General features: G+C 42.6%; 1 protein-coding gene across 14 annotated transcripts in view; it reads left to right on the top strand.

Moving 5' to 3' along the window:
• Nucleotides 1-1106: 1106 nt before the first annotated feature.
• The window catches only part of MICAL2 (microtubule associated monooxygenase, calponin and LIM domain containing 2), a 140633-nt gene continuing 115651 nt past the window's right edge, over nucleotides 1107-26088 (top strand). For 5 of the 14 annotated variants that reach the window (XM_081926794.1, XM_081926793.1, XM_081926792.1 and 2 more), the window contains exon 1: nucleotides 1107-1293. The gene's annotated coding sequence lies outside the window, so the exon portion shown is untranslated. The remainder of the gene's footprint in view (nucleotides 1294-26088) is intronic. The other 9 variants (XR_014172139.1, XR_014172140.1, XM_081926796.1 and 6 more) reach the window with 3 other exon arrangements.

The following is a 26088-nucleotide window of genomic DNA, read 5'->3' as shown; positions in this document are numbered from 1 at the left end:
ATAGGCATTCCCATTCAGATAGTGTGTGTACACTGTGTCATGTGATCAATTATGCAGGGTGGGGCTTACCTGGCCCCCCACAATATTTTATTCAAGATGGCATGCCTGGTCTGAACCTTGAGGTGAGTATGTATAGAAAACTAGCTTGTCAGGGGTTTGGCCCCTGATATGTTGATTTATGGAGAAGCTGAAAAATTCAATCACGGGTCTGTAGGCTGAAGTGCTACAATCCATGAAAACATTTTCTGGATGCATAAAGCATAGTTGTCAACTATTCCCTTTTCTTGCTAGGAATCCTATTCGGAATAAGGGAATTTCCCTTAAAAAACGGGAAACGTTGACAGCTATGGCATAAAGTGGCCCCAATACACTCAATGCCTAAGAGAGGGACCACATGGTTCAGTGACACAGCACATACAGTATCTTGCATGCAGAACGACTCAGGTCCAATCCATGGCCTCTCCAGGTTCTCCTGGGAAATATTCCTGCCTGGAACCGGGAAGACAAGTCAGCTAGATCCCTGGTTCCCAACGTGGGCAGTAGCGCCCCCTGGAGGGCGGTAAGAGGCAAGGAGGGAGCAGGGTAGGTGTAAATGAATACTACCAGACTTTGAAAAGCTGGTATCGCTGGACCAAGTTCATCAGTTGGATTTTGACTACGTGCGCAATTAATGAAGACTTAGTGGGTCGTGCAAACCGCTGTTCTAAATAATGCTTTGGATCGAGTGCAGCAGAGTTAAGGGGGGCACTGGGGATGAGTTCATGGAACCGAGAGGGCGGCGCTGGCCCGAAAAAATTACATTCGGCCCAATGGCCGAACTCGGTGTAAGGGAGCCTTTTCTATTTTCTGCCTTTCACAGGCTTAGGGTTGCGCTCTTCCACCAGTCCAAGCCCTCCTTCCGGCGAACACTGAGAGAAGTCTGAAGCCCTCCTCGAGAGAGAGAGAGAGAGAGAGAGAGAGAGAGAGCAATAAAAAAGGAAGCCGCCTCAGCTCTCCCTGCTTTGCTCCCACGTGCGAGCTCGCGCTGACAGGACTCCCTCAGGCCGCCTTCGGATTGGCCGAGGGAGAGCTCTCTCGCTCGCCTGGAGCCACGCCCAGCCCCAGCGCTCTGGGCTCTGGCGAGCGAGACAGTCCCGGCAGCCAGTGCCGCGCGTATCGCCTCGCGCAAAGTCGCGCGCGCGCGCAAGGAGGGCAAGGCATGTGCGTGGCTCCCAGCGGAGCCCCCCGGGAAAGAAGCCGGAGCGCCGACGGCTTCTCCTGCCTCTGAGGGAACATGCTGAGCGGGGGCTCTCGGTAAGTCACCCGAGGGCGCGCGCGCGTTTGGCGCTTCGGTTCTTGCGTAAGGAGGTCCGGGCGCGCTTCCCGACCGGAGGCGTCCCGGTTCCCGCGGCTGCGCCCTGCCCGGAGCCGCCGGCTCAGCCCTGGCTTCCCTGGGCAATTCTACCTCGCCTGCCCTCGGTCGCGGCGGAGCAGGTGGCGTTTGGTTCAGGACTCAGGCGCCCGGGAGCAGCGCTAAATAATTCACCCGGAGTGCGGATCTGATCTCAACGCCGTTGCCTCGAGGAACCCCGGGAAGCCTCCGGCTGGGGAGAAAGGGATCTGGGATCTTGTTTCTTTAAAAAGAAAGGGCGGGCGAGGGGGGAAACACAGAACCGCTCGTCAAACAGATAAAAATGTGGCGCGTTGAAAGAAAGGAAGAAACAGGACGTGGAATAGGCAACCCCAAAGCCACATCCCTGGCAGAGGCGGAAATAAACGAAAATCCTGCTTGTGTGGGTGTTCGTTCTTTCTCGCTGTGTTACTCAGATGTGAACTATTTTGCACTCCGGCACCTTTTAGGGTCTCTTTCAATTCAGCTCTTGGGGCTTAAGAACAGGTGGCTTTCGAGACACACGCTCTGCTATAGCCTGCGCTGCTTGGACTTGCTTTTAAAACTAGGGGGAGATCCCGAGCTTTTTCGATATATATTAAAAAGATAAGTTTTTATAAGTTGATCAGAGCATTTAATTGTAGAGTTTTTCTTCCTTTCAGTTACTGATGAGGCTGGTTAGAGTATAAAGAGAGCAGGCAGTGTCGCAAAACGGATGGTTCCTCATATTTGTATTAGAGGTTTGGGTGGGTTGGGAGAGCCTGTGTACATTGTTTTCTCAGAAGTAAACCCTATTGAGCTCAGTAGTACTTACTCCCAGGTAGTGTAGCATTGCAACCCACCAGATCTGTTTTGGCATAAGTTTTGGAAGACTGCAGGCCACTGTGTCAGGTGGTGGAAGTGTTTTTGATTGGCAGGGTGTGTGTGTGTTTATGTGAATCATATACATGGAGGGGAAAATGCTAAACTTGGGGGTCATGTGGCAATTAAGTTGTGTTATGCAAGTCCCAAATCCTTATGTGACCGAAGACGTCCTGAAGTGTTAGTGGCACATTTCTTAGTGTCCTAAAAGTGACAGGTCATCCGAAGAGAGGTTTTAGAACCTAAAGGGAAAAATGAGGTGCGGTAGATGAGGAATGTAGATAGAAGCCGGCTGGGTGTGGACGGGAAGTCGGAGATTGTTTACAGACAGTTGCAAGCATGCTGTTCCCTGTTATGGGTGAAGAAGGAGAGCTTTAATAGTATACTAAGCCACAGAAGTGGGACATCCCTATAATAAAAATGTAAGCAAAACATGGCACGGAGAATGGGCAGTGTAACTCTTCTGCTGCTCCAAGGAGAATGGCTTGTGTGGGTGCTGCAAAGTCCATATAATCACCATCAATGAATAATACATTGAAGATGGAATAGTGGCTTGCAAGCTTCGAGAAACTGAACTTTAAAGGAATGTGAACAGCATTTCTGATGGCACTTATTGATGCATTTGTGTGCTAGTCTTCCTATCAGCATGCTACTTGACCATGTGTGTGCCCTGCATAGTGTGAAATTGTGTGTCTATTTAAGGAGGTGTGTGCACATGCAGTTGGGGGCGGGGAGCGCGTGTAGATTGATTCTTCAAGTCCATCTGAGTTCCTCTTGGATTTGTCTTCACTGCACTACGAGTGTGGGGATTTGTGTTTTGTTTTTTCACCTATCTTCTGGTCTGTCGTATTCACATTTTACCCACAATTCGTTTGTTTCTCAATTAATCTGTACTTTAAAAAACCCCTCTTAAAGTCGTATTTTAAAATGTGTATTTAAATTCGCATTTTCCTTATCGTTAAGTTGCCAATAAACCACCACAATGTTCCTGTAAGTACAAAAGTTGGTGGATAGTTAAGTTCTGGTCTGCACCTTCATCTGTGCAGTGTGGATCAGGTAATTTCTTGCAGGAGCTCACACAGGTTGAGTTGCTTAAGAATTTGCACTTTGGACTCTACTCCTGTTCTCCTGACTTCAGAGTTTGTGTAGATATCTCCATTGCAAATATACCTTTGAATGAGTCTTTTGGTGGATAGTGGAAGGCTGAGCAGAAATCGTGTTAAAAATCACTTTTTACTTTTTGAAATATGGCAACCCTTGATTGTTCTAGTGCTGCATCATTTAAAAAATATTGTTAGTATTTTGTGTCATGTTAATACTATCAGACTATACCTACCAATATTATTCATTCCATATACTGTGAAAAAAGCACAGATTAAGATCCTTAACAAAATCTGCAGCAGGTGGTATTTCCTTTATGCCTGCCAGTTACTTAAATAAGATCTGCTGACAGCCTTTTTTCCCTACTGAATAAGGTTAACAACAGCTGCTTGAGTAGGTGACTTTTTAAATAGGCAAACACACCTCCTTCCATGGCTCCTTGAAAGATTCATAGTAAAGTGGAGATAATTCTAAAGAGAGGCCTTTTTATTTTGTTTTGTTTTGTTTGTTTGTTTGAATGGATGATGACATTTGATGGTATTTTGTACCAATCTTTCCTCTTGGCACTGATGGCAGGAAGGTTTGCTCAATAATCTGCAGCAGTACTTAATCTGTCACAATGCTTGCTCAACATCAGGCTTGTAAATATTTTGCAAGAATGTGATGCTATCACTGACTTGTGAAATTCAGTGCGAATGGGTCTCTCTGAATTCATTGGCTCTTCAATTTGTTCTCTCATGTTGGGCTTAATTAGATATGCTACCCCATTGCTATCTACCCTGGCTTTGGAGTGCCAGTGTTTGAAGTGTTCTTTATTATGTTGTTATATGTATTGTGTGTATTTAAACAGAGATTGTTTTGAAAAATGCAAAACAAAGGATCCTGGATATCTCTCCTGAGTGACACAGGTAGGTTGGAATCTTATCTTTAGATTCCAACTTAAATTTACCATTGGCAACTAACAGTCTGATCCACCACCCAGTTAATTTAGGTTACAATTGTACAAGACAACAATTCCCAGGATTCACTGTGTGTGTGTGTGTGAGAGAGAGAGAGAGAGAGAGACTGATAAAATGGTTTTAAGTTCTAACTTTCACCCTGTTTAGGTGCTTTGTACCAGCAGAAAGACATGGGCCATAGCTGTCGGTGTGCTCAAGAGCCACATGCGGAATACTTGCATGCTAGTGCAGCAAAGTACGTAAATTATCTTTACAATTGGCATCCAGGCCAATAATCGCAGCCAAGAAGCAATTTGAGAGTGGAATTTGAATGACGTTCTCACCATTAGAGATGGCCACTTCAGGTCAGAGTTAAGAGAGAGTCATGGGAGCAGAAAACGTCTTGTTCCAATTATGAGTACTTGTTGGCTATTTATTCCAGGGTTTTATATATTAAGGAATTGGTGTGGTAAGAAATAACACAGTGGAGGGAAAAGGTGTCTTTCTCTTCTCTCTCCTTGTTTTCTACCAGCTCACTAGGGGCAAGCTTCTTAACCTGTTTGATCTGATTCCTGTTTTTTTATATATGAAAATAAGACTTGCAAGGCTTGCTTGCCTGGGATGCTAAACCCTAATTAAGGATGCAAAGTATTGTTCTCTCGATGAGAGAGGCTATGTAAGTGTCCTATTGCCCTTAAAGGCTGAGTCACTTGGTAATTGCGCTGGAAAAGTGTCTTGTATGAAGAAACAAATTATAAACAATACTTATTCAAATTTCTAAAAGCATAGCTATAGGCATTCATTGCAAAGCCCAGACGTACAGGTCTTCTTTCTTGCATTTGTTTTTGAATAGTAACTTTACTGAAGTAATGTTCCATCCATGGCAAATACTGAGTTAAAAATTCTAAGAAATCTTTAACTTATGCAATTGCAGGATGCATATCTCTCACCATGAAGGAGGTACATGAGAAGGCATCAATAAATTGGGGCCTATCTTCCTCCTTGCCTGGAGTTTGCATGCTGGATGCACTTCCTGCCTCCCTGTCCAGCACTTCCTTTTCAATCCAGGCCTGCAACTGGGAATGCACTTGAGTTTGAGGAGGAAAAAGAAGGCTCTTTGGGGCTCCACTGCAGTCTCTCTGTGCGCATGCAGCTGGGATCATAACAAGAAACATAGGGTCTACAGTGGGTAGCATCCAACTCAATCATACTCTGCGCAGATCCAGTGGCGTAGCGTGGGGGTGCAGGGGGGGCCGGCCGCACCGGGCACAACATCTGGGGGTTAGGGTTAGGGGGCGCAAATCTCTTGCCTTGCCCCGGGTGCTGACAACCCACGCTACGCCACTGCGCAGATCCGCTGAAATCAACATATTGAAGTGCACCGATTTCAGTGGGTCGACTCAGATGGGATTAGTGTTGAAATGTCAACATAGTTTCAGTTACTATTTAGAGAACATACCATACTTTTCTGTGTATAACATGCCCCCTTGTATAAGATGCCCCCTATTTTGGGGGACTCCAATTTTAGAAAATGGCTCAAAGTTGTTTTTGAGCTTTTTTTGGGGGGAGGGGAGGATACAGTAAATCGCTAACCCAACAGTTGCAATCAATTGCACTGCTCGCTAACGATCACTCGTGTCTGCTACAAGCGTCTACTCAAGTGCCAACAGTGAAAGTACATAGCAACCACAATTGCCACCGCCACAGCCAATCCTCAGCAGCCCTTGCCGCAGCCACCAATCTGCCACCACATTCTGGCCCCACACCTGAGGTTCCCCGCTTCCTATATATAACCAGTTAAGTTTCATGGAATGCAATGGAAGCAGGTGGGACGTTCTGCTGCAAGTACTGATTCAGGCCACAATCAGATAGTTGTGTGTTCTGGCAAATAGGACTACACCTCTCACCCCTCCCACACCATTTCTAGTGTAATCTTATCAAAGCGAAGTTTCCTGTAAGAAACAAATGAGAGAGTTAAAGCCAGGTACATGGGGCATGGCCTTTTCAACTCTCGGAGTAAATCTGTTTATAATAAAATTGTTCTCTTAATCTACAACCACTTTATCTAATGGAGTAAAGCTGAAAGCTTCATTTAAGCAGCCTGTTTGCTTGATCTTCTGCCCCCTGGTTCCTTATCTCCCCACTAGACTTCGGTGTTGCCATTCTTAAGCAGAGAGAATGGTGTTGCATTGGAATGGGATCCCTGACTCTGGCTATAGGCATGGGGACATGAATAACATAACAAGTTTTACTGCCATAGTGTCCTTCAGATGCACATTAGGACTTCGGTTTGGTAGTCTTTTTATCCATCCTTTCTATTTGTGAGAAGTGAAATTGGCGCATCACCACCCTGAAGAAAGGTGGCAACATTCGGGGCTTTTTAGGGTAAAGTAAGGGTGTGTGTGTGTGTAGGATTGTTCATGTTTGGAGAAAGTGGATAGGGAGAATAGATTGTTGGATGCTGAATGTTGGAAGATTCAGAACAGGCAAAATAAAGCACTACTTCATACAGAAGCAGATAATTTTAGGGGAGGTAGCAGCAGCAGCAGCGCTCACCTGACACCCTGGCTGCCAGGAAATGGGGCGGAATCAGCAGTGAGATCATTGGAGTGCTGGATTTATTCTGCTGGTGCACTTGTGTGCTGTACCAGTCATGCTGCCATCTCACCCTTCTTCCTCTACCACCCAGTAAGTAGCAGCAACATGACCAAGCAGAGCTCAAGTGATAGCCCTCCCTCCCACAACCAGCCCCCCCCAACCAGAACCATATGATTCTGAGTACCATCTGCTGGGATTTCAAGTGGTGAGAGCTCTATGGCACTCGGGTTCTGCTTGTGGGCTTCCCATAGGCATTTGATTGACCACTGTAACAACGAGATTTTGGACTAGGCGGGCCTTTGGGTCTGAACCAGCAGGGCTTGCCTTACCTTATTTTCTGATCATGCTGCATTCTTTCAATAATGGTATGTTCACAAAGAGCACTGTTAAAATGTACCGGTTAGGGCTAGACAAAACCTACTTCTGTCGACTGAGGCAGAATGCTGATACAAATATCAATGACAAGACAAGGTCACTTGATGTTGTTCCTTTCCGTTGTGTACAGGATTAGCAGTAGAATATGCCATATTTATCAGCATGGTTGTTAACAGCAGTTTCTGGTTCATGCTCAAGGGACTGCATTGCACCAATCCAGTCTTGAATAATAAATCTCTGTATAGGGGGAAATGCAAAAAAAAGTCTTTATCATGTCAGTTTTGTCATATTTTTCACAAATAATGGTGAACATAGGTTCACTTAACACTTCTGTGTTGTTGTTTTATCTGTGTAGGAACTGCCTTGAATGAAGTAGCTCAGGCCAGCCCTGATGCTAGTTTTTGTACATACCTGTGGATATGCTCCTTTCTCTTAAATGATTTTCTTCACAAATAATCCTAATTTTGTGCAGCTTCAGGAACATATATGACTAAGTTACAGAGTACTAAAGAACATGAAGGAAACTTTATAGTTGGCCTGAGAAATAGCTGAATTATGGGACTGAAGTCAACTTGGAAACAAGAGGTTGAAATAGCCTGATTCTGTAGAGATATAAGTGTGTGTGTGTGTGTGTGTGTGTGTGTGTGAAACAAGCAAATTCTTTGGTTTTGTTAATTGAAGATAAACCCTTCTCAGACTTCTTAAACCTGCAGATTATTGCTTGGCTGTGCTGGTATAACACTTAAAGGAGCTTTTCTAGTTGTCTTTCAGCATTCATCTAGCACACTTTCAGTATGTTTGTCAATGTGATCATATTGAAATATCATGAACCCATTTTGAAATTTAAAGTTGGTACATAACTGTCAACTGATAATTTAAGTCTTCATTTTATTAACTGATTAACGCATATAATAAGGCATTTGTGGGTTATTGCATGCATTGTATGCTTTGAAAACTTAACAACTTGTACACATACAGTTTTGTGTCACTCTAAATCCTTTTAGCAAGCAGATTGAATTTAACACAGCCTTTTGAAATAAGACCTTGTAATTGTTAGTTTGGAATAGTATTGTAGGTGTGTAAAGCTTTTCTTTGTGGGGCAAAAGTAACTTGCAGAAAATGTAGCTGGAGGTAAAGGGTTAAACCAGCATCATTCATAGATCCAGTATTCTGCCATCATTGTAGTTTAGTGCTTACTAGCAAAGAAGTGAAAAACATTCTCTTAAGCCTTTGAAGATGTCCAGGTAGAGTGGTTAAAAATCTTCATTTACATATAACTATCAGGAAGATCTCGATAATCCTGATTAATGACTGGGTGAGTCCATCTGTTAAAGAGAGTTATACCCTCCCTTCCCAATGCCATGATCTCAGTCTGCACACAAAGAGGATAGGACAACAGATGTGTTAGGAAGAATAGAGATAAAAAGTTGCAGAATATGCATAAAATATAACAGTGCCTATTGATTAAATAGTTTTGATTGGCTGCTGAAGCTCCCTCATTCAGCTTTACCCTACAATATCCTCCTCACAGTGGTGGGCCATCAGCAACTCTTCCATGGTTTTGTTAACCCAACTGCTACTTGCAAGTACAGAGGAATAAGGCTTGGACTCCACAGGTGTGTCTGTGAGAGTCATTTAGGGACAAAGTACAGTGAGGACTGGGACCAGTTTTTTAAAAAGGAACATTGCTTTGTTTTTTCTGGCCAATAAGAGCTGTATGCAGGGGAACAAGCACATAAGCCAGTACAGTGGCTGATATCAGGTATGATTATAATTAGGTCTCTAAGCTAGGTTTGCCACTGAACTTTGGAAACAACATCCAAGCTGAAATTGGAGGGAGGGAACAAGTCCACCTACAGATTTGCTGGCATCTTGAAGTTGACTTTTTAACATTAAGATATAAAACTCTCTTCAACCCAACCATCAACTATCTGAAGGACTCCCCCCTCCTCTCTCTCTCTCCCAAGAGTAATCTTAATATTTGTTGTTTAGTCGTGTCCGACTCTTCGTGACCCCATGGATCAGAGCACGCCAGGCACTTCTGTCTTCCACTGCCTCCCGCAGTTTGGTCAGGCTCATGTTTGTAGCTTCGAGAACATCTTAATATACACACCCTCATTGTCTGCTTTCTTGCATCTAGAGTTGACAATTCCTATTGTGACTGAGAGGGGGAAGGGACTCCAAAATATTTGACGGCTCATAAAATACCATTCTTAAACTTATAAAAATCTGTCAAGAAGCCAAAGAGTTAATTTTTTTACAAGTTAAGTGGGGACGCACTACAGTGGGACGCTCGGGTTGTGAACATGATCCATGCGGGAGGCACGTTTGCAACCCGCAGCATTCGCAACCCGCAGTGCCGTGTCTGCGCACGCGTATGTTGTGATTCAGCACTTCTGCGCATGTGCAAAGCACGAGTGCTGAAACCCGGAAGTAACCTGTTCCGGTATTTCTGGGTTCGGCGCTGTGCGCAACCTGAAAACACACAACCTGAAGCATTTGACTATATTTCCAGTGCAATCCTATGCATGTCCACTCAGGATAAATCCCATTGACCTCAATGGTGCCTGCTACCAAGTAAGTAGGAGCCTGAGCTGAATAAACGCTGCACTTGAGCTGAATAAATGCCAGAAATATACTGTTGTTTGTCACCCCTATCTCTGAGCAGTGCAAGATTCCAGGGGTTCCAGGAGTTTACCCAGGGTTTGTGTTTCCTTTTGGAATGAGGCACGGCAGAAACATTAACACCCCAAAAGTGTCTTGCCTTTCCCATAGCTACAGCCTTGGATTCAGTTAGAAATCAACCATTACTCTGAGGCCTCTTCAGCCTGCAGCTTTTCTCCCAGCTTCTGGCTCACATAACTCAACTCACATAGCTTAGGCTCCCCCCCCTCTATCCTTGAATTGAAGCTCATCCATTTGTAATCTGACACAAAGCCCCCTTTCCTTTGTTCTCTTAATGGCCCATCACCCCTGGTGATTACCTCAGCAGGAAGCTAACCTGGCTTGTATTTCAACACTTGCTGGACCCCGGAGTTCAGGAAGCTAGCCTGGCTTCTTGCACTTGTTAGATCCAGGGATTTGAAAGGTCTGGCACCCACAAAGTCATAAATAACAATGCTAAACATTATTTTTGGAGCGCTTGAGTAAGTGCCTACAGTCTTCCATCCTGTGTAGGATGTTCAGAAACCTGAATGTGCTATTTTCCTGTATCCACCCAGCCTCTGTGTGCTACAGAGGCTTAAGCACCATTCATATTTCATTGGGTGTGCTTTGAAACAGCATTTTAAGTATCTGACTGTCCATCTAAGAGTGTTCTTTATTAATGGGTGGTTCAAAAGGCACTGAAGGTGTGAATCCTCTCTACTGAAAGTGCATACCCAAAGTAAGTGAGGTTCAATTAATGTTAAACTTCTGTAATATTAAGGGTGGGTGCTCTGGAAGAAGGGAGGAGGTTTATTTTGTTATTATCTAGTTTAAAAATTGTATGGGTGGAGCGGCTACACAAGGTCTAGGTTTTAGGATAGATAGAAAGGGGCAGGATAGGAGATGAGTTTGCAGCTCAGCTTTCTTACAGTGGGGCACGTGATGGAGTTGTATGTGTGGAGCGAGGATGAGCTACTTCTTCATACTGTAATTTTGAAATAGAATTGGGCACCTCTTCATCCTATGGACATCGAGTCCAGTGGAACATGGATTTTGTAGCAAGATTTGCCACCCTACTGTTGCCTTTCATGGCTGATTTCTGGAATGCTTAAGACTTCAAGGTATTCATGCTACAAAATGGATAATGGTTGTAGTAGAAATAAGATGCGAGTGCAAGCGATTTCTATATATGGGAAAAGTGGCTGTTTTCTTAGATCCTTGAAGCAGGAAAACCCTTATACCATGTGGGCTTCTGTATGTTCCATTCCAACCAAGTGAAAGGTACTTGTCAGCATTACTTAAATAATTACCTTAAATAGGTAAACATGCCACCCTATGTTTTATTTGTTATGCACAGTTGTTGAGGCCACAAGCGCACCAGTAATTAAAAATATATTTCTGTGCCTTGAAGATTTCTTTAACTAGGGTCTATTACATGCAATAATAGGGAAGGGAGTGTATTTGCTTGATTAGTAACTGCAGTAGCCTTAACAGCAATTGGATGGATCTGATAAAGTCCCTTCCTAGTGTAAAGGAGAGTGGGCCTGCATAAGAAAGTGTGTTGAGAAATGGTGGTTCCGGCCCAGTGCCAAAACATCTCTGTCTTGTAGAATGAGGCCATCCCTTCGACTCCTAGAATGGGCTTTGAGGATGTTCTGGCAAGGGTAGCCAATAGAAAAACCTGCCTGAGCTATTGGAACGTTAGGGTTAGTAGTCTTGGTACGTTCAAAGAACAAAGCAGATGTCCTTTTTACACCTTAGTGTGTCCGTGTCTGACCACAACATGCTGAAGCAGGAATGGGCAGCTTCTCTGCCCATTCTACTCTCCAAGCAGTGACATGTTCCACAGGCTAGCTCTGTTATAAAGTCTCTAAGCAGCTATCAACTGGGAATTACTGGTACATGCAGAACTTGGATATAAGGTTAGAATACCCAAATCTCTCTTTCCACTCTTAAACTGTTTATTTTCCATATTAAAGAAACTGGTGAAATGTATCTGAACCCTGCCTGTTAATTCCTGAGTCTGGATGCAATTGCTTTGTTGGTCAGATGGGTCTGCTGGTTCCTGAAACTTGGGTTAGGACTGACCACATTAGAGGCTACATGTGTATTTCTAGTAAAAGGGAGTGATCCCTAACAGCAAGACCAGTGTATCCTATTCAGGTTGTGAAAGGACAGCAGAGTTTTGGATTACACTTAAAGGAGGACAGGGTGTATTCCCCAAAAAGAGATTGGAAAACTTCCAAAAATACAGTAATCTCACCATTCTTCTTCATACTGTAGTTTCTTGACATTTGGAAAAGTATAAATATAAGAACTAGGAAATAATCCTACCATGCTGCCTATCCCCCACCCCAAACCTTAATTCTTAAATGTTGGCATGTGATGTGGTGAAGGCTTAATTCCAGTCCATGTGCTCTTACCATGTTAATAATTTCAGCTTGATCTCCAATGTCTTTGGTGTCTGAATTTGTATTGTTAATGTGAAACCACCTCCTTAACTTGAACAACAGGAATTGCTTAGCTATTTCATCTGTTTACTCAGAGTGCATTATCATTTCAAAGCTAGGATCAAGGTGTATCTCGATATGAGCCAGCATAACTCACATGGGTCCTGCCCTCGGTTTGACAGCATATTTTTCTAGCACCTCTTTGTAATAGAGTAATTTATATGCACATTTAAAATAAAACTGAAGATGCTGTAAAGCAGTCAATAGGTTGCTGTCTGCTATTTTGTGTGTTTCATGTAGCACTGTATTCAGGTTCCTGCTTAAAAAAAGGAAAATTAATTTATAGTGCCATGATGGGAATCACCAACAAATGTCTTATTCTTTGCTTGGAAAACAACTTTATTCTTGTTTTCCCAAGACAAGCCTGCTATCCAGAGTTGTTCATGTACAGTGGTACCTTGGTTTACAACCATAATCTGTTCCGGCGGTCCATTTGTAAACCAAAACAGGTTGTAACCCAAGGCATGCTTTCGCCAATGGGGCCTCAAAAAAAAAATTATTGTTCGTAATCCAAAAAAATTGGGTTGTAATCCAAAAAAAGGTTGCAAACCAGGACACACACTTCCGGGTTTGACGTGTTTGTAATCCAAAACATATGTAAACCAAGACATATGCAAACCAAGGTACCACTGTAATCTGTAGAAGACTGACCATAGACAGACTTCAGATTTCTATGCACTGCATAGCATATATGAAATTCAAAAACATTAAATACAACCTATTTCTGGACAGCCAGAAGTAGATAATCAGTTTCTAATGAGTACAGAATGCTAATTCTGGAGCATAATGTTAGCTGGAAAAGCATAGACATCACCAGGGAGTGTGTTTCCCTGCCTCCCCTTTTGTCTGTCCATCAGACAATAGCAGAGATGGGAAGCATAGGCGTTCCTAAGAGACCAGCTGCTTTGCTCTTCCTCAGCTGTCTCCAAGCAGCAGCTATTCCATCTGGCTGCAGCAGTAGAGAGAAGGGAAGCAGGGTCCACGCCATCAGTTCTGCTGAGACGCCATCTCCTTTTGGCACCTCCTCATCCCTGAACTGTATACACCAGGGGTCAGCAACCTTTTTTCAGCAGGGGGTCCACTGTCCCTCAGACCTTGTGGGGGGCCGGATTATTTTTTTTGGGGGGGGGGATGAACAAATTCCTATGCCCCACAAATAACCCAGAGATGCATTTCAAATAAAAGGACACATTCTACTCATCTAAAAACGCACTGATTCCCGGACCGTCCGGGGGCCGGATTGAGAAGGTGATTGGGCCGGGTCTGGCCCCTGGGCCTTAGTTTGCCTACCCATGGTTTACACCCTTTCAGGTCCTTTTAAGGATGTTGTGTGAGTTTGTTCCCCCTCCACCTTTTGTGTTCCGAGGGCAGGGAAGATATTTTTTATTCATCTGTAAGCTACTTTGTGTGCCTGAAGAGCAGAATAAAAATGTTTTTTAAAACTGGGTTCAGTGTGTGTCTCCAAGCTCATTTTTAGTCAGTGTGGGTAATGGTTTTATTTTTATCATGAGTTAAATCCTGGTGAAGATAGAAGGGGAGCTTATCCAAGTGGATGGGGAGAGCATGCATTCTGGTAGCATTTTCCTTGTGTAAACTCCTGTTAATTGCACTTCCTTATTAGCCCTTGTCTTGGACAGCATTGTTCGTACAGGCCAGATCTAGGTCACTGCTTTCTGAAGTAGAAGAGCTGGATAAAATATTTGAAGTGGGTACTGGTGAAGTCAAGGTCACAGATTTCAGGAAGTGACCTCTGTAGTATCAGCCACCAGTGCTCAGATGACTGACAGTCCGTAAAGTCCCCTCTCCTCCTGTGGCACAATCTATATTCCTTTATCTGATCACAAACTTCATTATCAAATGCAATGAAGGATAAGGTGAAATCCACAGCTCTGTCCAAGCCACCAAATTTTAACATAGACATTAATTCTGGTGTAGTCATAATATAGCTAATAGCCTGGATGTTTAGAGATACCGTTAATTGTTGCAGATATATTTGTACAGTCTCATAGTACAAGTTTGACGTTGGGTGTACAGTACATGCTAAGAGGTTGGGAGGGTGGAAGGCAAACTAATTCTCTTCCTCACCTGTTAAGACTGATAATAAATGCAAGATATGTAGTGTGCCATTATTTAAGTAACTATGCATACTAGCTGATAGTATTGAAATGTCTTTTTCTATACAAAAGTTATGTATATTTATTTTTCTCCTTTTTAATCAGGGAGATTATTTCATGCCTTTGGTGTCTTGATCAAATTTCAGGGAAACCTTACGGAATTATATAGCGATACAACCTTTTAGTCAGAATATTTCAGCATACTTAATGGAGCTGATTTGTTCAAATAACTTCCAGAAGAGGGAGCCTCCTTTTATTTAGGCATATAATTGCAGAAGCTCATAAACCTTGCTCCTACTGTAATTTTTTTTTAAAGAAAGCAGTACTTCAGTAACATAATGTCAATCTACAAATACCTGTTATCTCGTCAGCACAAGAAAATATTCATTTACCTTATTATTTATTTATTTATTTATTTATTTATTTAAATTTATATACAACAAGGTGGTGGAGGCTTAACAGGTTGTTGGCTTTTCACCAATTTCTGATTGGCTTAATACTATATTACTTCACTTAGTACACTACATCCCCCTTTCAGACTACAGTGGTACCTCGGGTTAAGTACTTAATTTGTTCTGGAGGTCCGTTCTTAACCTGAAACTGTTCTTAACCTGAGGTACCACTTTAGCTAACGGGGCCTCCCACTGCCGCCATGCTGCCAGAGCACGATTTCTGTTCTCATCCTGAAGCAAAGTTCTTAACCCGAGGTACTATTTCTGGGTTAGCGGAGTCTGTAACCTGAAGCGTATGTAACCTGAAGTGTATGTAACCCGAGGTACCACTGTATTCAATTTATCTTAAAAGCTTTTCTAACTTCTGGGATGTGTGTGATTTATTTTTTGAGTGATATGAAAATTGCCTTATACCAACTTGGATTGGTCTATCTAGCTCCGTGTTGTCAACACTGGCTGGCAGCTGCTGTCCAGGATTTTCAGACAGAGTTCTCCCCCAGCCCTACCTGGAGATGTTGTGGATTGAACCTGGGACCACCTGCAAGTTTGGCAGATGCTTTACTACTGAGCTATGGCCCTTCCCTATGTTGTTAAGCTGATGTTGGACTAAATACAAGGAAGTTGGAGAATCAGGAGCCAGGAGCTGCAAGATGGGCTGGTCGTTGGGAATAAATGAGCAAATCAGGACTGAAAGGGAAAAACTAGAGGCAGGTTCAAGGAATGCACAAGTATACAGGAATAGACAAGAGCTCAGGAAGGCTTTATTTTATTTTTTGCTTGATACAGTAAAGGACTTTCTGCTCTTCCTGCACAGTAAGATCCAGCAGTCAACCTAAGTGGGTAGGGTCAGTCTAGAAGGTTCTTCACTAAGAAGGCTGCCACCTGCAGTTCAGTGCTTCATCATACAGATTGCTGCGAACTCCTGACAGTTGAGTTTGTTTTATGACTTGGCCTGTGCGCCACATTTTTTACTAAATTGCAGCAGAGGCGTTTTGTAGTGCTTTAGTATACAAACTGCTTGTTTTGTAAATTACCTCCTAATTAGTCTTCCCATGCATAAAAATACGACTTCCCTTCTGTGGTTTTCATATATGCTCTTTCCAGCTGACACAGTCTGTCATGATCCTATTAAGACACTCAAAGCAGTGGATTAGCTTCCGAGAGTGAGAATATCAGCCCTGTGTGATGATGAGCAGCAATGCTCATGGGCACAATTCAGAAAATTTGGGATGAGGAATAACTGGAGTTGGAGAGACTGTCCTGTGAGAGTGAAACTGCTATCCTATTGCAAGGCAATGAATGATTAACACTAAGAATCGAAGTCTTACATTTGGGAAATGTAAACATGATCTGTCAGTTATGCTTGCTTGGCATTTTGCCCTCTTATGCTTGCTCCGTGTGTACAGCAGATCATCAGATTTTGCCCAACAGAACATGTGATCGCACCAATCTGCTCTTATTTCCAAGGGCTGAAATTGTTGACACACTGAACTTCTTTGGCTTGTCAAAACAACTCTTTAAAAAAGAGAGAGAGGCTTAACCAAAGTCCTAATTAGATGATGACCTGGTTTGGATACCTGCCTTGCCTTGCAGGCATGCTCAGATCCAACCTTTTAACCTGCAGATGACTAACATCCAGCATGCAGCAGTGAGTGTACACATGGACAAAGGTGAACAGCACTGGGAATCCCATAGGAATAAGCCAGTGCCTCTCATACTTCTGATAAGATTTATTCATCACATCTACTCAAAAGGATCGTGCTCAGTTACTGTGAAGGCATCTTGCAGTTATCCTCTGTTCTCCTGCAGTAAAACAGAAGTAGATATTCTCTACATGACACACTTTCTCCTGCTTTTGAAACTTTTTGTGGTTTCTAAAGTTCTCTTAAGAGAAAGAAATGCCTTCAGCCATGGTAGCTTCCCTTTCTGCAGATTCACACTGATGCTGTTTTAACTCTGATAGATCATGATGATTTGTTTGTGTGTGCATGAAGCTGGTTTGATTTTTTATTATTTTATTTTTTTGCTTGGCTTCTAAGTTGCCAGAATGGCCTATCAGTGGCTCTGCTGTCTCATTTGGGTGTGTAAATGAACTTACTGGTGTTACCAGCTTTGACATTTTCTTTAGGTTTTGTTTGTTTGTTTGCTTGCTTTTTACGATTCCACTGAATGACATGTCTAAGCAGGTTAAGGATTTGATATGAAGATTGATGTGAACGTGGTCTGTGACTAACCTCTGAGCGCGCGCACACACACGCCCCTCCAAAAAATAGGACCAGTTTTGTAAGCTGGAAGTGAGCAGTACGCTTTAGTAAACTGAGTAACTGACTGAACTGGCCCTGTGCTGAGAAAACGTTATTGCCCTATACAACAGCTATGTATAGGGCAATAATGTTTCCCCAGGACCATAGCAACCCATCTAGGGTTATAAAAGTAATCTGAATTGTCCCATGCATTTGAAACTAAATTTTATTTCATCTGTTGCTGACTTGTACCTTTTATATTGTATATGCTCAAGGCTTGACATTAATTCTGTACTGGGCAACAAATGAAGCGATTGTAGTAGGGCATCATGTGACTGTGGCTTATGGTCCGATTTCTCTCACCACACTCTTATTCAAAGCTTTATTGCTAATACTTGGCATCTTTTGCTGCAGCAGAAAACAGTGAACTCATTGTAAACTGTGGTTAATTGTAGAAAAGCAGAAACAATTTGTTTTCATGATCTTGGTACTAGTACTTGTAGCAGGTACCTGGCAAATGGAACAGTGCTCTGCAGCATCCTGTTATGCAAAACCACTTCTGGGGCATTCTAAGGCCAGGTGAGGGTACAAGCCAAATAATAGACCAGGATACGTATGTGGGTGAAAATTGGCCACAGCTTTATTGACTAACAGAAATAGGTGGACCTGGCCTGGCATTAGGACAGAATCTGTTGACCAAGGAACATCTGATCTGAAGTCTGATCTTGATCCCCACAGGACTGCTGGGGTATCTTATGGGGAGTTATCCAGCATTACGGACCCAGCATGGCACAAAACAGTACTGCTAATAGCTTTAGATAGCTACTGACCAGTTGGCTGCTAAGGCCTCCTGGGGTTGTTCGCTCTCCAGGCCCTTTAAGGGGTCCCCTTTTTTACATATACTCTACCCAATGCCGCTTCTGCCCAAATTCTGACAATGAAGACAAGATGCCTAACAAACATGTTCTCTTCACTGGGAAAAAGGCAAAATTCTCCCAACCTAGAGCCAGTTGCAGTCGATAGTAAGATTCCTTTCTGACCTTGTAAACCAGTGACCACTGGAAGTCTTAGAGGGAGCCTTTAAACTGAAGGAGGGAGGACTGGGAAAGTTTGCCCTACTTGTGGTGGGGAGGAAGAAGGCTGGGCAGAATGGCAGCCAGTCCTTTTAGACGAAGGGCCACCAGTCTACCCTTCCCCAAGATCTCACTGGGCTGTGCAGAGGGCCCAAGATCTTGTGGGAGGATTATTCTTTCCCTCTAGCCATAATAGCTGCTGTGTCACTCCACAAATCAGCTGATGGTTCCAACATTCTTGCCAGGGCACAATATGTAGAGCAAGACATGCAGTTGTTCAGTCTATAACTTAGGCACATAAATAGGTATTAACTTTTTCTCTTGAGTAGCCTTCAGAAGCTAAGAGGTGTGCCTTCCCCCAGTACAATATTGTAATATGTTTAAAGAGGAAACTATTTGCATGGTCTGAAGGCACATAAGCCAAAGCTAAGCAGGTCTGGATCTGACCAGTGTCTGAATGGGTGACTGCCAGGGAGCCACATATACACTGCCTTGGAATGAATGGTGGAATAGAAATGTAAAAATGTAAAATAACTCCCTATTTAAAATTAATATTTGCAGGGTTTTCTTTTTAGACTCTTCTTTTTTTTTTCTTTTAGAAATCTGAGATTCAAAATTGGTGCTAACACATTGAATAATTGTTGCAAAATAACTTGGCTTGTCTGTAGCAAATTTGTCATTTGCTCTTAACTTCTGATCATTATCATCGTATTAAGCAGGAATGTTCACAGTACCTGCAGGTGCAAGAGCCTCACGTGCTTTAAAGGTGGAATATGGAGGTGGATGTTGAAACAGACAACTTGTGATTTGTCGTAGGTGTTTGAATGCTTGCTGAGATGCTTTAGACATTACAAGAAACAGGAAGTGGGAGTGAGTTGTACTTCCTCCTTCGCACATAATGTATTAGGAAGGGAAGAAGAAGAGTCACTGGCTGTTCTCATATCTAGAAGGCGGGTGCATCCTGGGATGGGGTGGGAAATTCATGACCCTGCCCCAATCTTGCATGCTACAGTAGAAACATATCATGGAGAAGCTCATGATTCTTTCAGCACCTCTTAGCATGCATGAAGTGCCCGGACTTTGTTGCCAGTTTTTGTTATGTTATTTCTTACGTATAAACTCAATCTTACAGGCCATATTTGTTCAAACAGCAGAGCAACATAAGAGTTTGAATGTTTGAAGGAAAAAACCTATACAAATGGAAATGAAGTGGTGTAAAATATTTACAGCAGTAAGAAACAAAGACTAAGTGTGCATAATATATGAGAACAACCTAGAAAAATAGAGCACAGTCAAGAAAATGGGTATCCATGGAGCCTTCCAAAGTCAAAACTTCATGATGCTTAAGACAGAGTGCCTCCACACACAAGTCTTTGAGAAAGTAATATGCTGTACTGAAAGACGTTTTTATGCATGTGCATGCGCACACATTGGCATGACCGCATCAAGCACTTCATTCAAAAGTAGCATTGCTTTTTAAATGCTCTCCCTGCTCTATCAAAAGGCCTCAAGCTAGGTTATCTATCATATGTGTGGGAAAATATTACTCACTTTACAAAAACAAAATACAAAATCCACAGTTGTTCCTTCAGTGGCAATGTGATAGTAGGCTGGGCTGAGACTTTTCTTAGAGCTATTGATGCTGTGACTTGATGACCATGGTGGTTTGAGAGTGGGAGGTCCAAATTAAAATCCCCACTCTGCCTAGCTCATTGGGGGGGCCTTTGATAGGATACTATTGCTTTGGTGGTTTGGATTCCTGCTTGTGTGCGACCCACGCATCAGTGGGATTCAGTATGATAAACGTATGTCCAAGGTTGCCCCCTTATTTTGATACAGCTTTGTTAAATACATGCTTGCACATGTATAGTAAGCTATAACCACAAACAAATTATACTTTACTGCCGAGTGAGCAGTGTGATAGTGCACACTGCTCAAATCGTGCCCAATCCCCACTGCCCTTTGCCAGCCAGGGAGAAAGCAGATTACAGTCCTGGCTTAATGTTACATTACAAACCTTGGCTTCCTTTTGTGAGTTGTTTGGAGGGAAACAAGCCACAGGTGCTGGTTTGCAGATAATGCTTAGTTAGTACTGTGGTTTGTTTCTTTCCTGGTTGGCGAAAGGGAGAGTGGGGGAATGATAGATTTCAACAGCATCCATCAGCATGCTCCATGTTCAGTGAAATATAGCTTCTTACATGATAGAATCATAGAATTGTAGAGTTGGAACAGACTACAAGGGGCATCTAGTCCAACTCCTTGCAATACAGGTATCATAAGGTTCCCCATCCCATTTGGAACCATACCAGACCCTGCTTAGCTTTGCAAATGTGTTAGAAGTTTTATTGCAATGAGCCTTTGTTATTCACATTTGGTAAGAGCATTGCTAGAGCCAAGCTTGTTACTTTCTAAAAATTAAATATCACTGTGAGATATTGGCCAAATTAGAAGCTGTCTTGGAATCTGGAAAGGGTAACAAAACTAGATAGTGCCCTTGCATAATGTTGACACTGCTTTGGATTTCTGAGCGTAGTTTGTTCTCTGACCTAGTTTTGCTATCATGCATGCCATGTGCTCATTAAGTGACAGAGAATTCTGGGAAAGTCTGAAGAGGAATTTAAGGTTTGTTGTCACCTGCTTCCTAAATTAATCCAACTTTTAACCACAAATTACACCTCCCTCCCACACTCCCATCACAGTGTTTACACCTATGGTCATAGCTTAGCCTTCAGTCATGTGCCTTCATCTATGTGCAGTGGTGTAGAGTTCGTTCCATTTTTGGCCAAGTGGTAAGCAAATGGGGCTCAATGAGATAAGCAGCTTAGAAGGCCTGCTGATTCTTGGGAAACTAAACAGACCCCCTGCCATAAACTGAAAATCTATTGTCCCTCATCCATATTTCTAATTGCTGCTCCTTACTTCCTTGGCTTTGTTCTCACTGGTATTTGCAGAAATTTTGGGAAGGGAACTAGATGGGATTCCATGGGCAGGGTTTGCTCCTTTCATGTTATTTAGAAGCAACGTGAATGTAATTGGCTCCTGTCGAACCTTCCTGTATGTTGAGGATTTCTCATCCCAGTTGATCTTCTGTGCCTCTGGGTGGATGTTGGGGAACCTAGAGAAACAAGCTTTGCTTGTAGGTGAAACAAATAGCTGGAATGGCTGGCAGGTTTGGGCCTGTCATCCCTGTGCTTATGCCAAACTTGTTTCTGGCAGTTGTTTAGCAATACTACAGCTGATAAGATCTTGATAAGGTTGGCTGGCTAACGTTCATGTTTATATTTTCAGTTCACATTATAGATTGGTGCTATATCAGGAGGTTGCTGCTATAAAAGGAGCTGAATTCTTTGTGTCTGTCTGTGATAGATGCATGGTGTGAAAGATGCATGGTGGATACCTATGAATGTAGTGAGATTTTCAGGAAGGGAGCCAGGGAAGTTACGACAATAATGGTGACAAGAGGAGAAGTTGTAGACATACTCAATGCAGATACCTTTCCAGGTTCAATTAGTACCCACCCAAGAGTTCAGAAATGTCACATTTTTATTCTATAAAAATACATAATTTGTCCCTAAGATTGGCCTCGTCGTCTGAGCATTGGAGTGGCCAAATATAACACCATTTTAAAAAAAAGAATCCAGATGAAATCTGGGAAATTAAATGTAAAATATTGCTTGGGTTGAAAGATTGTACACTGAATATTTCAGGCTTCTAAAATTAGAGCAGAACTTTACTTAAACAAAAAAAACGCTCAAAAGCACTACAAGCATGCCTGATAATAGTAACAGTATGTAAAGCGTATAAGTGAAAAGATTCTAATTTTCATCCCCGCCCCCCATTTTTTAAATTTACTGGTAAGTGATCAGAATATGCTGTGTACCTTGTTAGCAGAAATTGCCATTAACAATGCACTGGGAGATAATGAACTTAATCTCAAATATAGTTAATTAAAAATCTGATGAAGTGGGAGGGAGAATAATGCATAACTTGATCAAATTACTCTTGAACCTTCAAGCCATGATATTCCTGACAATGAAGGGAAAGAGTTTTGGGTGTGGACTACTTCTGGATCTTTTCCCTAGTGAACTACCAACTTGCATTTCGGTGCTAAGGTGGGTTGTGTCAAATTCTTAGTTTTAATGCCATTTACTGATAAATAAATACATCATTGTTGATTTAGGCTATCTCTTTGCCTTCAAGATTTGAGAGAAAGAAACTACTCCTTTGTCCTCTTCCTCTTTTTAGCAAGATGATGATGAAAGGGACCTATCCAGATGGACTTATTTCCTCTTTAAGGGATGCGGTTACTTGTGGCTTTTATCTCAGACTTCAGTCATTGCTGCTTAGTGATATGCAAAGCATTCACTTTATTACTTCAGCTTCAAGTTTTAAAGGGCCAACAAAGCTTGGGTGGTTGATTAAAATTGGCAGGCGGGTGACTAAAAATGATGAGGCCGTTAGTTAATCACATGCATATGGGTTGTGTCTTTTTAAAAAAGTATTGCCGCAATATGCAATGACAAAATAAAATGAAGATGGCCCTTCTAACAATGAGCAGAATCCGAAATTTAGTAAACAGCTTTCAATATTTCCACTTTCCAGAAGAAAGTGATTATTGCATGGCTCTTCTTTTCCCTGGTCTGTAAAACATACATATTATGAAAGACACGCACGCACGCACGCACGCACGCACTAACCCTGTCAATGTATTACTCATGTGTAGTGCATACGTGTATAAAGTCAGGCTGTGCTTTTACCCCTGCTTGGCACATTGCTTCCTTCTCATTTTTTGAGAAGAGTGTTCAGCATGTGAACACCTACCTTAGAGTAGGGGCTTTGGAGGACCAGGGCACCTGACCGTGTGGTATCCCAATTGTGAGGAGCCTCTACAGTGGTACCTCAGGTTAAGTACTTAATTCGTTCCGGAGGTCCGTTCTTAACCTGAAGCACCACTTTAGCTAATTGGGCCTGCTGCTGCCGCACCACCGGAGCACAATTTCTGTTCTCATCCTGAAGCATAGTTCTTAACCTGAAGCACTATTTCTGGGTTAGTTCTTGCACAGCCACACACAGTGAAAGGATGACACAACAGGGGTGGCTCTAAAAGTTCCTTACTCTACACACTTATGGCCACATGTGAGTAACATGTGACTAAGGCTCCAGTGCTTAGGTATTTGAGCTTTTCCTTACTGAGCACCAGAGCAAATACTGGCAAACCTTTTTTTTCTAAAAAAGAAAATGGTTAAAAAGCAACAACGAGCACACACTCTCCTCTTTAGTGCTCCAACACTGTTTGACTGCAGCAATTTACAACTATAGCTAGAAGGTTTTCAGAATGAACTTTGCAATCAATTAACGTGAATTTGCTTCACATCTTGGAAAGCGCTTCCCATGAGGATCATAATATCAGGCTAATTTAGTTCAATATAAAATGGTTGTGGGTAGCTTTTCTATAAAACATGGAGGCTATTTTAAAACTTTTTTAAATTAAAGGTTGCCAGATAGCTTTAAAGCTAACTTTAGTTAGCCTTACTGTGTGTCTTGGATGCGATTTAAAGCAAAGGCAGGAAATAAAGGCAGAGTGAATGCTTAGCCTTTGTAATAAAAAGAAATTGGAGCACCACATAGGGACTTGCTTTAGTAGTGCTGACAATATCCCAGGAATATAACATGGAAAAAACATTATGTCCAGGAATTGAGCTAAAAGTTAAGATTACTGTAAATGAAGCAGCACGGTGATAAAAAATATACAGTGACCCATAAATACTGTTTAGGAGAGAATATGTGTTAACCACTGAATTATGATGTTTAAATGCTTTAGGGCAGTATTTTCCAGACATTTAGTCCTGGGATACAGTCCCTCCCCCATTAAAGTTGGAGGCTCAATCCACTGTACTCTCATTAGAAAAAAGTGTATCTGCTTTCCTAGATCAATAGACAAGCATCTTCCTTAGAAATACTGCACAGGTTAGCATAATGAAGACTCAGGGTTGAGGCAGGATTGCTGGGCAAGGTGGGGATTCAGCCTGTTAGTTGCAACATGAGCTGTGCTGCTCCCTTAGTCATTGGCCATAGATCATAGGAGCATGCTGGCCCATCTAGTCCAGCATCCTGTTCTCACAATGGTCAACCAGATGTCTGAAGGAAACCTGGCAAACAGGACCTGAGCTATCCATCAACCCCCATTGTCTCTCCTAGTATTTCACTGGTTCGTAACTGCAGTCTGGGCAATATTTAATTTTCTGAGGTACACATCATCCTCTCTTTCAGCACACAGAATAGGGTTCAATACCCTAGGGGATACTCAAGGTAAGGTTGGTGGATTCTATCCCAGACAAGAGGACTGTGGTGAATTTACCTCTCTCTGTATGTGGAGAACCATATTTGATTTACCACTGCTGATTTTCCAGGTGTCTGGCGGAATTCCTGTTTTGCTCCCACTGCCAACCACTCTTGCATTTCAAAACCTCCTAACCACTGCCACCAGGCATCGAGACTATGCTGCTTAGCAAACAGTATAACGAATGGTTATTTCTTATTCACTGTAAAGGTAAAATAATGTAAATACTATATTCAGTTGGTAGCTGTTTCTTTAAGGCTTATGCAGCTAGGTAACAGCTAACTTTCAGCCGCCAATGGATACTACGAGATCCCAAGCCTGACTTTCAACATTCCATAAATATTTGAAACTTGGGATTGCTGTGATATTTGTAGCCCTTCCTGTATTCTCTGACTTGGCTGAATAGGCAGGGTGCACTAGTAGGGTTTGTACATATAGCCCTTATATATGAAGAGATTAAATTTAATATTTATGTCCTGCTTTTCTGTTAAAATAATATGCAAAGTTGCTTATAATGGAGAACAAAACACAACGTAGCAAAATGAAACATCAGAACACTAAAGTTGCATATATAATATAAAAACAATGGTGGGGATCAGAATTTCTCCCGGTTGTTGTTCCTTTTGCTGTTTCCAGCAGAGCAGAGTCTCTGGGGTTCTGACTTGGTTCCACTAAAGGATCACTCCAAAGGGTTGCTTTTCCTTTGGCAGTCACTTTCCAGGCAGCAGTTCCTCCTACTGGTGGTGACCTTCATGCTATTTTGGATTCCAGTTTTTGGCTGTGGGTTAAGTCATCCTTTGTGACCTCATAAATTTAAATTATTGTAAAATAAACCATTTTAATATCGCTGATAATTAACATCATTAATACATGGTGATTTGTGTTCCAAGACCTGCTGTCACCATCTTCAAAAGTGCACGGTGATCTTCCCTAAATACACAGAAAATTATGGGAGAGCAACAGCCCATGAGACTTCTGCTTGTTTGGTTCCCTTTCAGTCAGACAGCATTGGTGGTGCAGAGGGGATGGAACTTTTCATGCTGAGAACTAGTGGCGGAACTTAGGAAGACAAAAACATTTAGAAACTATGGCACAGGACCTCATGCATCTGGTGGCCACCATCCTGAGGCTTGATAGAATGAGACATTTTTCCTTAGAGGATCTGAAGTGGCACCAGCTAAACCTGGGAGGTGTCTTTCCTTGAAACAGCTGAACCCATGTGACTTTCTAGCTTTAGACATTGGCAGACTGTATAGCATTGGCCTACAACTCCCAGCATCCCTAGCCATTGGCTGTGCTGGTTGGGGCTGATGGGAGTTGGAATCCAACAGCATCTGGAGAGTACCAAGTTGGCCACCACTTCTCAAGGTGCTCTGTATGGACTAATGAGTTCCGGCACAACTAGAGCAGTGCAGGGGAAATGGCGAAATGCTTAAGATCCACTGGGAAACTGCCTTACTATGCCTGG

Source organism: Podarcis melisellensis (assembly GCF_964234715.1).
Source record: "Podarcis melisellensis genome assembly, chromosome: 1".
Classification (NCBI taxonomy): domain Eukaryota; kingdom Metazoa; phylum Chordata; class Lepidosauria; order Squamata; family Lacertidae; genus Podarcis; species Podarcis melisellensis.
The sequence above is the reverse complement of the archived record's forward strand: the minus strand, read 5'-3'. Positions and strand labels throughout refer to the sequence as shown.